The sequence below is a fragment of the Lutra lutra genome, chromosome X (genome assembly GCF_902655055.1).
Source record: "Lutra lutra chromosome X, mLutLut1.2, whole genome shotgun sequence".
NCBI lineage: Eukaryota > Metazoa > Chordata > Mammalia > Carnivora > Mustelidae > Lutra > Lutra lutra.
In genome coordinates this window covers 81,291,303-81,305,005 of record NC_062296.1, presented here as the reverse complement: position 1 = coordinate 81,305,005, position 13,703 = coordinate 81,291,303, and positions in this window count along the sequence as shown.

Genomic DNA, 13,703 nt, shown 5'->3' with positions numbered 1-13,703 from the left:
ATCAAGGAGGAGGGATAAAATCCACCCTTTCAAAGGGTTCAGTGATTATGTCCCCACACTGCAATTTCTGCCTGAACCTCAAGCCCACATAAAAGGTTGCAAAACCTAAAGGTACTTTTACTGTGTACCCGACTTACGTGTATCCTGTGGGTTTAGAAAAAATAAAGCATATTTAGAAGCAGGAAATAGAAATAATTAGACTCTGAAACATGTTTCTTTAGTGAAGTTCTTTTCCAAAGTTACCTTGTAGCTGTAAAAACTATCTCTATCACCCCAGCTGAAGAAATGATCGATCAATTACCCATTCAGATGTGTCTATGTCAACCAAAGCCTAAAAATCACAGGTAGAGGTATGTGAAGAGTTGAAAGTGGCAACAGCACGTTAGGCTATTTACTAATCAGGATCCAGATTACTCTTCAATTAAATACTGTGCAAATTAGAGGGAAAGCAGTGGTCTCATACCTTTGATGCAGTGGCTGTCAAGTATTTCTCAATGAAACCAATTATTCCTACGAATAAAACACATAAAACACACAAGAACACATCGCTGCTAGAAGAAATAAAAAGTAGTGGGCTTTTATGAAAAAAAGATACAAACATTGAATAAATTACAAATAGCTATGGTTTACCTTCAAGCTGATGGTTAGCCATGCTTTAATGTCAGCCTTTATTAATGGGAGCCCCAGAAAATCTGTATTTTAAGGCCATAACGAGAATGTAATTAATATAAAGGGACACATAAAACTAATTTGAAAAAATGCACTATGTCTTTGGGTTTTGGAAATAAAAGATTAGCTTTTAGTTTTCTATTGGTGGTATGTTTTACTAGCATTAAGAGGAAAAAAAAGGAATTTTGTTTTACAGTTTTAAAATCTCTCATATGTGCTCTTCCAGTATCAAAATATTCCAAGAGAAAGTAACTTGAGGAAAATAAAGTTGATGGCCCTGATCTTAACTGACATTTAACCTGTGTTACATTAAATACCATGTTAAATAAGAAAACTTCAACCAAGTGAATTTTAAAGACCTAATTGGCTTTATTAAATGATTCATGAATCAGACAGCATCCTGTCTAGTAAATAGGGAGGCACTCTGAGGAGCTGCACAAAATGGAAGGTTTTTATAGAAAATGGGCCAAGAAACTCAGTGAGGGAAAAAGATTGTCCAGGCAAGGCTGCTTTCCCTTGGGGAAAAGGCAAGGGGTCTTATCATGCAGGCTACCACATCTTCTTTTGGGGAATGGAGAGGGTCTGCATGGCACATTCCTAAGCTTGATGGAAAAATTCCTGACTGACTGGTTAAGACTACCTTTCTGGGGAGGTGTTAAAGGTGTTGAAGGAGCAATTACATTATGTACTAAGCCCCAAGTGTGGGGACTTGGCCTAAGTGACGCCATTTTGGGCCTTGGGGTCTTTTGTTGATGTTGTTGTTGTTCCTGCGGTTTTAATACACAGAACCCAGAGCTATCAAGCAAAACTATTTTCTTTGAAACCTGAGCATCCTTCACATAAAACAGCTATCTACTAAATGAATCAGAATTGTATCATTCGAGGACATCAACATTTTGGGGAGGGACCTGAAAATTAAAATACTGAATAAAACTTTTTATAGTTCCATTTATACTTGAGCCGTCATTTGAAATGCTTTTACAGCAAAAAAAGAGTGATTAAACCTCTTCGTCTTCACTTACAAAGGGGGAAGGGCTTTGACTACAGGTAGGTACATGTTCGGTGTCAACACTGAGTCATCCAGAGAGGGTGGGTTTTATTAACCAGAAGTAATTGATATAGGCATTAGTGTCACATAGCTGTGAAGTCAAGCCACTGTGCTTTTTATGGCCATGGTTTTTCCCTCATTTCTCAGTTCATTAGTATGCAGCTGGAAAATATACCAGCAAAGAGCATGCCAAGGCAGAAAAAGGACTCAAGGGAGATTTAAACTCCATGACTATACATATTCCCATAAAGTTTAAAGAACACAACCACTCACAGCAGGGAAAACCCCCACAGTTTCCTTTCAATGAAACAATCCACATTATCCCTGTGGCTAGAATGATGAGAAAATGAATTTGAAAATCTCTGCAGAATGGTGCTGATATCTTTGGTCTGAAAGTACTAGCAGGAATCCCTTTTATCTTCCTGGATCTACAGCTGCTTCCTGATAGAAAATGGCCTGTTGAGGCTCTGACCAAAACATTGGACAAGAGAGGCCAGAGTTGTAGTCTTATATCCACATTTCTTAATGATGACTGTTTCTCTGCAGCAGAAGGAAAGCAGAAGTTGGTGACCATCATCAGAATATTTAAATTCAGAGAACCAGTTTTGCTTCATCTGGATATTTTGAGGAAAAAGTGCTATCTTAAAAAAAATTTATTTTATTTTATTTTAGAGAGAAAGAAGGGAGAGAATCTCAAAGAGATTCCCTGACATGGGGCTTGATCTCATGACCATGAGATCATGACTTGAGCTGAAACCAAGAGTCAGACACTCAACCAACTGAGCCACTCAGACGCTCCCTATCTTATTTTTTTTTAACTTCTTACCACTAGTAATAAACAATTTCCATGTATTGAGTATTCCTATATGCCAGGCTGTGTGTTATAGGCTTTAAGTACATTATTCATCTAACCCTGACAAAACTCTAAAAGGAAGGGATTCTGATGGGCATTTTACAGATGAAGAAACAGACGCTCAGAGAGATAAACATTCATTGTCACATGTTTTCTTATTTTATTATGTTATGTTGGTCATCAATAGTTTTTGATGTAGTGTTCCATGATTCATTGTTTGCATATAACACCCAATGCTCCATGCAATACGTGCCCTCCTTAATATGTTTAATAGTCAAAACTGGCAGAGTCTTGCTAAATCCCAGGTGTGTGCATCTATGCCTGCATCAAACAGTCTTCACTCTATGGATTTCCCTGGTTGCCTATCTCCTTAGCATTTTCCCAAGTATGTGCATATCTGTGCAAAGTGGAAAATGCATTTGTTCTAACTTGGTCAGGTAAAAACATTCAGGCCTGGACCACCAAATTACTACAGCTTGATGGTGCTATGACTGATATTCAGAAATAATGACTGAAATGAATGGCAGTAACGTCTGGCAAAGTGATTCCAATGACTTTTTTGACACCATGGTCTCATTTTTGAAGATCATTGTGCATTAACCTTTTACTCACTGATTTCATCCAGAATGTAGTTTACCTCACTACCCCTAAACAATGAGCACAACCCTGACTTGTCTTCTCTTATTTCACTTCCTTGGAATGACTTTAGATTTATTTCCCTGGATTACAAAGAGAAAGGGACAAAGCATTTTCACTGGAGGTCAGCTCTATTACACTTAGAACTAAATGGGTGACACCAACATGAATCAAGAAGGTCTGGGCATCCTTTTGGTGGAATAAGCAAATAATTTCCAACTTAATAGGGGAAAAAACCCTTGGCTTCAGTCATCCAAATACAGGGCTAAGTTATTTTAATTCAATTCACCACATATTCTGCCGGCAGCATTATAGGAGTAAACATCAATGGAAAACTTGGGAAAGCTACAAAACTAGCATTCCCTATCCTCACAGAGCTTACAACCTGATGAACAAAAGCATGTGTGTACATACACACACGCATATACAGTATTTTACTGTATATGCTACATATATCTAATATGTTTTAGATAATACTAAGTGCTTTGAAATGAGTCAGTCAGAGAAGAGAGAGCAGGAATATTTAAGGTAGACATTATTCTAGATAGAGTACTCCAGTGGTTTTAAAACACATCTGCAAACTGTTTGACACATTGCCCATGGAAAGAAGAATCTGTATGTTCCCTCCCCTTGAATCTGGACTGGTCTCTGTGACTTGCTTGTAACCAATAGAATGAAATGAAAGTGAAGTTGCATGATTTTTGAGGTGAAGACATAAAAAACACAGTGCAGCTTACAATGGAGTCACTAGAGTTTCCCCAAACATACCCTACGAAGTAGTAAAGCTTACTCCACTTTTGAGAATCACTGGCCAAAAACATCTACTAGCTTGAGTACAGTGTAGGTGATTTCTTCTTGACTTGAGTAAGGACCATTGATCTTCAGCCACTTAGAGCAATACTATAACTGTTCCTATGTACACATTTTTATGTAGTTGACAAACCTGGGAGTGGAGGATAAGGAGCATTTAGGTAGAAATGGATGTGGTTAGTTCTTGAGAGAAAGTCATGCTTCATTATACTTATTAATTATACTTCGTGAAATATTCAGAGCCTTCTTCACCGGCTCAGTGGTCTTCTCCTCTCCCATGGGGTTTGGCTCATTCTCCAGATACAGATGTATACCTTGAAAAATATCAAGTCCCAATGGCACTTTCTTCTTTCCACATACAGCCAGGAAAATAGAAGTTGCTCTATGTATTTCAAGTACGAAAGGTTTCAATACAGGAAAAGAGAAACTTACATAAACTTTGTAAGATCTGGGGGAGCAGAGCTCAGGGAGGGGGCCAGAAACATCTCAGGATGAAGCATTCAAGCAGGTGGCTCTCCAGAATCTCTGGAAGATGCCTGATTAACCACCTTAATGTGCAGCAGTGAGGCGAGTGTTTCTCAAGGGCTTGCCCTGAGAAGCTCTGTGAACTGTGGGTTTGTTCACACGTCTTCCCAGATCTCCTCAGTTTCCCTCTTCTCAGACTCAATCTTGGAACCAAACACAGAGAGAGCATTCTCAAAAATGTAGTTCCCATTTGTTCCTCAGCAATACACTAGAAGTTAGAAGGAGGTGGTGATAAAGACAAGTCGACAAGAGACAATCCAGCCCACTTGCTTTATACAGCCTCTGTGGTGATTAAATGAAATGATGCATATAAAATGACGGAAGAGCATTTAACTGGAATGAATGTTATCTATTATTAGTATTAGTATATTATCAATGCCAACTGTATGCCTGAGGAAGAAGATTGATAGGATCCTGTTATACTCTGACATCTTTATTCAGAACTGGAAATTTTGGCCCAAACCCCAGATTCTTTCTCTCTTAGAACCATACTGTTCCCTTTAGCACAGACTGAGGTTCCTTTTCAGAAGAGAATTTTGAGGTACATGTATACACAAATTAAATGTAACTCTCACAGTAAATTAAAATATCATCATCCAAATCTCTAACCTGATATAGGTTTGGAATTTGCTTACTAATTCAAAGATAGGGAAATCTTTAAAGAGTTTACAAAGAAGAAAATTACAATATCGCTTTTACTGACAGAAAATATTTTCTAGCATCTCTTTCAAACTAGCAAATACATATTTAATACACAGTGTTTAAACTTTTTAAAGCTATCTTAGTTATTTAAGCTGGGGCAATAACATTAAAGAAACACAAACAAATGTTACTTCTCAGCTGTAAAGGAGAAGATACCATAATGAATTTATAGGTCATTTATCTGCAACTGGACACTTTTTATGCTTGAAATATATTTTATATCTCTCCATTAACATGAGGTAAGCATTAACTGTGGATTTAAATTGGAGCTTTCAGAATGCCTCACTGCACACTTCATACATAATTTAAAGGTATTCATGTAATCAAGCTTTGTACCAGAATTGTTCCCTCTGAGTGCTAACAAGGGCACGATCTGATATTTGTTTTGAAGAATATAACCAGAATGGTCAATATGGTGTTGCTACTTCTGCTCTTTTGAATCACTTTGTTGCTTTTTTTTTTTAAAGTACTCAAAGCAACCATCAAATAAAATAAATGACAATGTGGGAGTTACAGGAAACCCTTCTCCTTCAGTAATTGAAAGCATAGTGATGTTTTTCCTTAAGGCACTCTCATACAGAAATGTTCCATGTATTTAATGGATGAAAAACAACTCCAGATTTCGTCAGTCTTCTGGGATTAAAAAAACTTCAGCATTCCTACCACTCCAACTGTATCAAGTCAGTCTTAAAGATTATTCTGTAGGCTGGCCAAAGAGTTACTTTGATGTTACTTTTCTATCTTGAAAAATATCTGTATCTAATATACTATGAAAATAAAAGGTGATGCAAAATGTTGCATAAAAAACTCTTTTAAAAATACTAGAATTTGACATTCTTCATTCAAGCACAGAAACACTGCCAAATGGGAATTATATTCTAAAGTTGCTTATATTTAGTTCAAGTGCTTTCACAAATAATTCCTCTTTCAATTTGGTGGTTAGTTCTAGAGCTAAGGGAAGGGAATGTCTGTGAAAAGGGAGAGACATACAGGAAGCATCACTTGTCTGGTAATATTCATTTTATTAGGCTGGATCATGGGTGCATGGGTGTGTTTGATTATTATATTTTTACTGTAGGCATATGCATATAATTTTCTATATTTCAAATATTTTTATGATAAAGTTTCTGGGCTATAGTTTATAGACATCTTTCAACTGAGTAGGTAATGTCAAACTGTTTTCTAAAGCAATAACAAAAATTTATACTTCCATGACCAGTTTATAAATGTTCCAGTTGTTTCACATTTTCACCCAAACTTGGCATAATCAAACTCTAATTTTTTTTGCCAGTTTGGAGAATGGAAAATTATATCTCCAGATGTCCTGGTAAAATGGCAGATTGAATATACGCCTTTATATCTACTTTGCCCAAAGTCAACTTAAACAGCAGTAAAGGATTTTTAAAGACATAAACCCACAGACAAAAAAAGAGAATAAAAGACAAGACAAGAGAAACACAATTTTGCAAGTGTGAAACTAGAAGGATGAGTAGAATTTCTCTCTGCAGACAAAGTAAAGCTGAGACCTAGGCTGCTTGTGGGAAAAGCCAAGAAGCAACATATTTATACTGAGTAATCAGTAATGCTGGTATTTCTGGAACTAGAAGTATAGTTGAGACTGACAACAGAAGGACATGTTGAAATATAAAACACTTATGGTCCCTAGATAACCTCCCTAGACATTAGAGCTGATCAAGTACTCCTTTGGCATTCTAGAAGAAAATTAGAGGGATTATTATCTAGGATTTGAAAAAAATAAAACATAAAACCTGGAAAACACTAGGCATCATTGAGAGCAAGCATAGAAAACAACCACAACTACACAACTGGATTAAGTGAATGTCTACACACTGAAAAGGAGCCCCACAGGTCATTTCCCCAAAATCTGGCATCAAGGGATATATCCCCAATGCAATAGACTGAAGGATTATTTTCTGAGGTCATGCAGCAGGAAAAGAAGAAAGGACAGAAAATATGGTATCAAGAGGTTTCCCACCCAAATGGCCCAACTTAGACTTGCATACCTTGATGTCCACAGTCAATAACTGTCACCATATCCCACTATACCATTTAGTTAGTTCAGATGAGTAAGAAGCACAGACAAGGGTTATAAGATTTTGGAGGAAAGTCTCTATCATGGAGAGACAAAAATGAATAAAGAAGAAAATGACTCATAGGAAATGAAAAATATGCAAGCAGAAGAAAAATGAAATAGGTACCATATTTTGTACATATGAAATAAAAACAAGATGCTATTTTTAAAAATAAAAGAACATTCAGAAAATTAAAAATGACCTTTTGGAAATTAAAAATATAACAGATATAAAAAAACAGCTGAGCTCAAAGTGCAGGTAAAGAAAATCTAACATAAAGTTGAGCAAAAAAACAAAGAAATGGAAAAGAGAAGAAAAATAGAGAGGAGAAAATTAGGTAAATAGAACGAACACTGCAATGATCAGATTTTCAGAAAACAAATCAATAAAATAGAAGGAAGAAAATACTCAAAAGGATCAAGACCTGGGTGTGGCGCATAAACAATGAATTTTGGAATACTGGGGAAAAAAAAAGGATCAAGACATTTCTTCAGAATAGAAGAACATGACTTTCAACTTTCTAAATTGAAAGGACCAACTGAGTCCTCAGCAGAGTGGGTGAATACTGACCTGCACAATCACACAATTTCACAATAGTAACATAGGGAATATCTCATGACCTCTGAGACAGAGAAGAAACGGGAATCAGAATGGCATATGGCCTTTTACATATAAGATTGGAAAGCTGAAGATAGGCAAACAATGACTTAAATTTGTTTTACTTCAATTTCTTACCTTTAGATGATTGCGGATTTACATGCAGTTGTGAGAAATAATACAAAGAAATCCTTTCTATCATTTCCCGGGTTTGCCCAAATGATAACATCATGTAACACTGTATAGTGCAGTATCATAACCAGGATATTGACATAAATATGATTTATCAATCTTACTCAAATGAACACTTGTATTCACTAGAGTGAATGTTTGTATGTGTGCTTGTATGTACTTCCATTCAAATTTATCACGTGTGGGTTTGTGTATTCACTACCAGAGTCAAGACACAGAACATTTTCATCACCACAAGGATCTGTCATGTTGCCCTTTTATAATCACATTCACCTTCCTTCACCCTCCTCTTAGTCTGTGACCCCTGACAATCACTAATCTAGTCTTCATTTATCATTTCAAGAATGTTATATACATGGAGCCTCACAACATGTAATATTTTTGGATTGACTTTTTTCATTCAGCATAATTCTCTGAAGATCCATTTAAGTTGTTGTACATAAAAACAGCTTGTTTTTAAGAAAAATTCTTAGTAGTACTTCACGGTATTAATGTACCAGTTTGTTTAACTATTCATTTGTTGAAGGACATCGGGCTGTATTGTAGTTTTTTTTTTTTTTTTAAAGATTTTATTTATTTATTTGACAGAGAGAGATCACAAGCAGGCAGAGAGGCAGGCAGAGAGAGAGAGAAGCAGGCTCCCTGTTGAGCAGAGAGCCCGATGCGGGACTCGATCCCAGGACCCCGAGATCATGACCTGAGCCGAAGGCAGCGGCTTAACCCACTGAGCCACCCAGGCGCCCCTGTATTGTAGTTTTAGATGTTAATAATAAAGCTGCTATGAATATTTGTGTATACCGGTTTTTGTTAGAGCATAGTTTTCATTTCTCTGAAGTAATGCCAAAGGAGACAATTGCAGGGTCACATAGTAATTACATGTTTAGTTTTATAAAAAACTGCCAAGGGGTGCCTGGGTGGCTCAGTGGGTTAAAGCCTCTGCCTTTGGCTCAGGTCATGATCCCAGGGTCCTGGGATCGAGCCCCACATCGGGCTCTCTGTTCAGCAGGTAACCTGCTTCCCTTCTTCTCCCTCTGCCTGCCTTTCTGCCTACTTGTGATCTCTTATCTGTCAAATAAATAAATAAAAATTAAAAAAAAAACTGCCAAACTGTTTTCCAGAGTGGCTGTGCCATTTTATTTTCCTAGTAGCCATGTAGGAGATGTCCAGTTTCTCAAAATCTGTACCAGCATTCGGTGTTGGCTTTTTTAAAACTTTAGTCATTCTTACAAGTGTATAGTTATATCTCACTGTGGTTTAAGTTTGCACTTTTCTAATGGCTAATGAAGTTAAACGTCTTTTCATGTGCTGATTTGCCATTTGTATATCCTTGGTAATGAAATCTTTGTTCATAGTTTCTACCCATTTTGTAAGTGGATTGTTTTTCATTATTGAGCTTTGAGAATTCTTTACATATTCCGGATACTAGTACTTTATTAGAATACAGGTTTTTAAAATACATTTATTTATTTTAGAGAGAGAGAGAGCAAGAGAGATGGGGGGCTGCAGAGGGAGAGTGAGAGCGACAGTCTTAAGCAGACTCCACAGGGAGTGTGGAGCCGAATACAGGGCTCAGTCTCACGACACTAAGATTATGACCTGAACTGAAACCAAGAGTTGGACACTCAACCAACCGTACCACCCAGGTGCCCCTTTATTATAATTTGAAAATATTTTCTTCAATCTGTAGCTTTTTATTCTCCCAACCGGATCTTCTGTGAAGCAATACTTTTAAGCTTGATGAAGCCCTATCAATTTTTCCTTTTATAGCTCATGCTTTTTGTGTCAAGACTGAGAACTCTGGGCTTAGCTTTAGACCCTGGAAATTTCTCCTACCAAAATAATTTTTACAGTTTTAGGTTATATAGTTAAACCTGTGATCCATTTTGAATTAATATTTGTATAAGATATAAGGCTTAAGATGATTTTTTTGGCATATGGATTTCTGTATGTTCCATCATTATTTTTTGAAAAGGCTATTCTTCTTCCATTGAAGTTTTTTTGCCCTTTGTCAAAAATACATTAGGGATATTTCTAGGTTCTCTTTATTATTCTATTGATCTATGTTTCTATCCTTCTGCCAATACAACATGGTTTCGCTTACTACACTGGTATATGGTAAGCCTTAATAGCAGGTAGAATCATTCTTCCCACTTTATTCTCCTTTTCCAAGACTGCTCTAGCTAATCTACTTCTTGTGTCTCTTTATATCAATTTTAGAATAAACTTGTCCATGTCTACCAAAACCTTGCTGGGATTCGAATAGGAATTGCTTTAAATCTAAAGATCAGTTTAGGGAGAGCTGACATCTCTACCATATTGAGTTTACCAATTCATGGATAATGATATGACTGACTTAAAATTTTTGAGGGAAAAAATTTACAATCTAAGATTCTATGTCTAGTTTTGTATTAGAATAAAAAGACATTTTTAGACTTCTGGTTTCTTGTTCTTCATGGAAGGAACTTGGAAGTTACTACTCTGTCCTAACAACAAGTACTAAGGTAAGCAAACTAAAAGGTCAATACTTCTTCTCAAACCTGTAAGAGAAGTTAGGTCACAGGGAAGACTGCTGATCCTCAAACTGGAGTGTCTCACAAACAAATACAGAGAATCACTACTTGTTAGAGTAGAAACCTATAAGCTGAAACTGCTTTGGGAACACAGCTTGGATAAGAAAGCCAGAAATATAACTGATGAATTGCTAAAGTACAGAGTAAACAAGTCTAAGAGATTAAAAACTCTAGGGGGACCTAGTCATAGGGGGCCTCCCATACTTTGATGAGTTTTACCTCCAGGAGCTCAATCCAAAAATATCAAAGAAAAGATACCCTCATGCTTCTGACAGAGGATGAGCAAAACAAACCATTTTGAAATAAGCCATTTTGAAAGATGCCAAATGAACCTGTTTGAAATATACCTCAATTCTTAATAAGGTCTGTACTCAGAACAAACTATTTAACTAGAGGCTAATTGCTGGGGTTTTTACCACAGCCTAAATGACTTGGGGAAGTGAAATAACCAGCCTACTCTAGCCTTCTACCTGGGAGAAGAGAAACACCCAACTAGACCCACCCTACCCATCCTGTCCCACTTAAGTGGGAAAAAAAACCCCTGAGAAGCACTTGTGAAGTTCATAGTCCACAGGCATAGGCTCACTAAAAGAATAAGACTATAGAACACTTCCACTCCTCCACACCTTACTATGACATTACTAAAGGCCTACTTACAGCATTTCATTCTACCAAGTATATCATGTTTGATTATTAAGAAAAAAAATAAGACATTCAAAAATGAAAAAAAAAAAAAAACCACAGTTTGAATAGACAGAATAAGCATCAAAACCAGGCATGGCAGGGATGTTGGAACTATCAGAATGGGAATTTAAAACAACTATGATTAATATGCTTAGAACTCCAATAGATAAAGTAGATAACAAGCAAGAACAGATGGGCAATGTAAGCAGACAGATGAGAATAAAAAGAAAGAATTTTTTTTTTTAAAGTTAAAAATCAAAAACACATAAGACAAGTGAAGAATGCCTTTGATGGGCTCATTACTAGACTGGTAAGATCCTGAGCTTGAGAATATATCAACAAAAACCTCTAAAACTGAAAGGAAACAGAAAAAAAAGACTGAAAAAAAACAGAATACCTAAGAACTGTAAGAACTACAAAAAGTGTAACATATGCCCAATGGGAATGCCAGAAGTAGAAGAAAGAGAGAAAGGAACAGAAGAAAAATTGGATATAATACATAATATTAATATCTTATATAATAAATAGTTGATATCAGATATTTTATATAATACATAAGGAAAAAAATAATGATTGATAATTTCCCCAAATTAATGTCAGACACCAAACCACAGATCAAGGAAGCTCAGAGCACACCAAGCAGGATAAATGACAAAAACAATAATAAAAACTGTACCTAGGCGTATCATACCCACACTACAGAAAATCAAAAGAAAGAAAAAAATCTTGAAAAAAGCCAGATGAAAACAATTCTACCTAAATAGGACCATGAGTAAGAATATTTCCAACTTCTCAAAAACTATGCAATCAAAAAGAGACCAGAACAAAGTATTTATAGTGTTGATAGAAAAAGCCTGCCAACCTAAAATTCTGTACTTGTGAAATTATCCTTCAGAAGTGAAGGAGAAATTAAGACCTTCTCAACCAAACAAGAATTGAGGGAATTTCTTACCAGCAAATCCACCTTGTAAAAAAAAAGGTTTCCTTTTTTTTTTAAAGATTTTTAAAAATTTATTATTTGACCGAGAGAGACACAGCGAGAGAGGGAACATAAGCAGGGGGAGTGGGAGAGGGAGAAGCAGGTTTCCCACTGAGCAGGGAGCCTAATAAGGGGCTCAATCCCAGGACTCTGGGATCATGACCTGAACCAAAGGCAGACACTTAATGACTGAGCCACCCAGGCGCCCCACAAGAAGTTTCTTAGAGAGAAGGAAAATAATATAGGCCAGAAATTCAGATATATGTAAATAAAGGGACAACACTGTAAAAGGAATAGGTGGAAGGGAAACAACAACTTTTATTTTACTTATTCTTAACAGAGCTAACAGATAACTATACTCAAAGTAATAATAGGAACAATGTATTCAATCATGTATGTTTATGTATGTATCTTATGTATGTATATATATGTATGTTTATGTAGTGCTATGTATGAATAAAATGAATGACAGCATTGATACAAGGGTTTGGTGGGAAGGATTAGGATTCTTTCAAGGTACTAAAACTACCTGTGAAATGGTATAGTGTTATTTGAAAGTGAACTTAGTTAAGTTGGAAATTTATATTGCAAACTCTAGGGCAATCATTAAAAATAATTCAAATAAAAATTCAAAAAGAAGTATAACTGATATGCTAAGAAAGGAGAGAAAATGGAATCATACAAATGCCCAACTAAAACCAAATAGTCAGAAAAAGAAAATGGAAATAGCAACAAATGGAAACATAGCAACAAATAAGGTAGATTTTATCCAGTAATATTAATAACCATTTTGAATTCAATGATCTAAATGCCTCAATCCATAGATAAATGAACAGAACAGAGAGCCAAGTAATAAACCCATGTATATATGGTCAATTAATTTACAACAAAGGAGCCAAGAATATACAATGTGAAAAAGGTAGTCACTTCAATAAATGGTGCTGGGAATAGTGGACAGCTACATGCAAAAGAGTGAAACTGGACCCCTAATTTACACCATACATGAAAATCAACTCAGAATGAATAAGACTTGAATTTAAAACCTGAAACAAAAACCATAAAACTCTTAGAATAAACTATAAGATAGGGTAAACCCCCTGACATTGGTCTTGGCAATGATTTTTTGCACTTGACACCAAAAGAAAAGGCAACAAGAGCAAAAATAAACAAGTGGGACTACGTCAAACTAAAAAGCTTCTGCATGGAAAAGGAAACCATCAAATAAAAAGGCAACCTACAGAATGGAAGAAAATATTTGCAGTTCATGTATCTGATATGAGGGTAATATCCTAAATAAAGAACTCATACAACTCAGTAGCAGACAACAAACAACAACAACAACAAA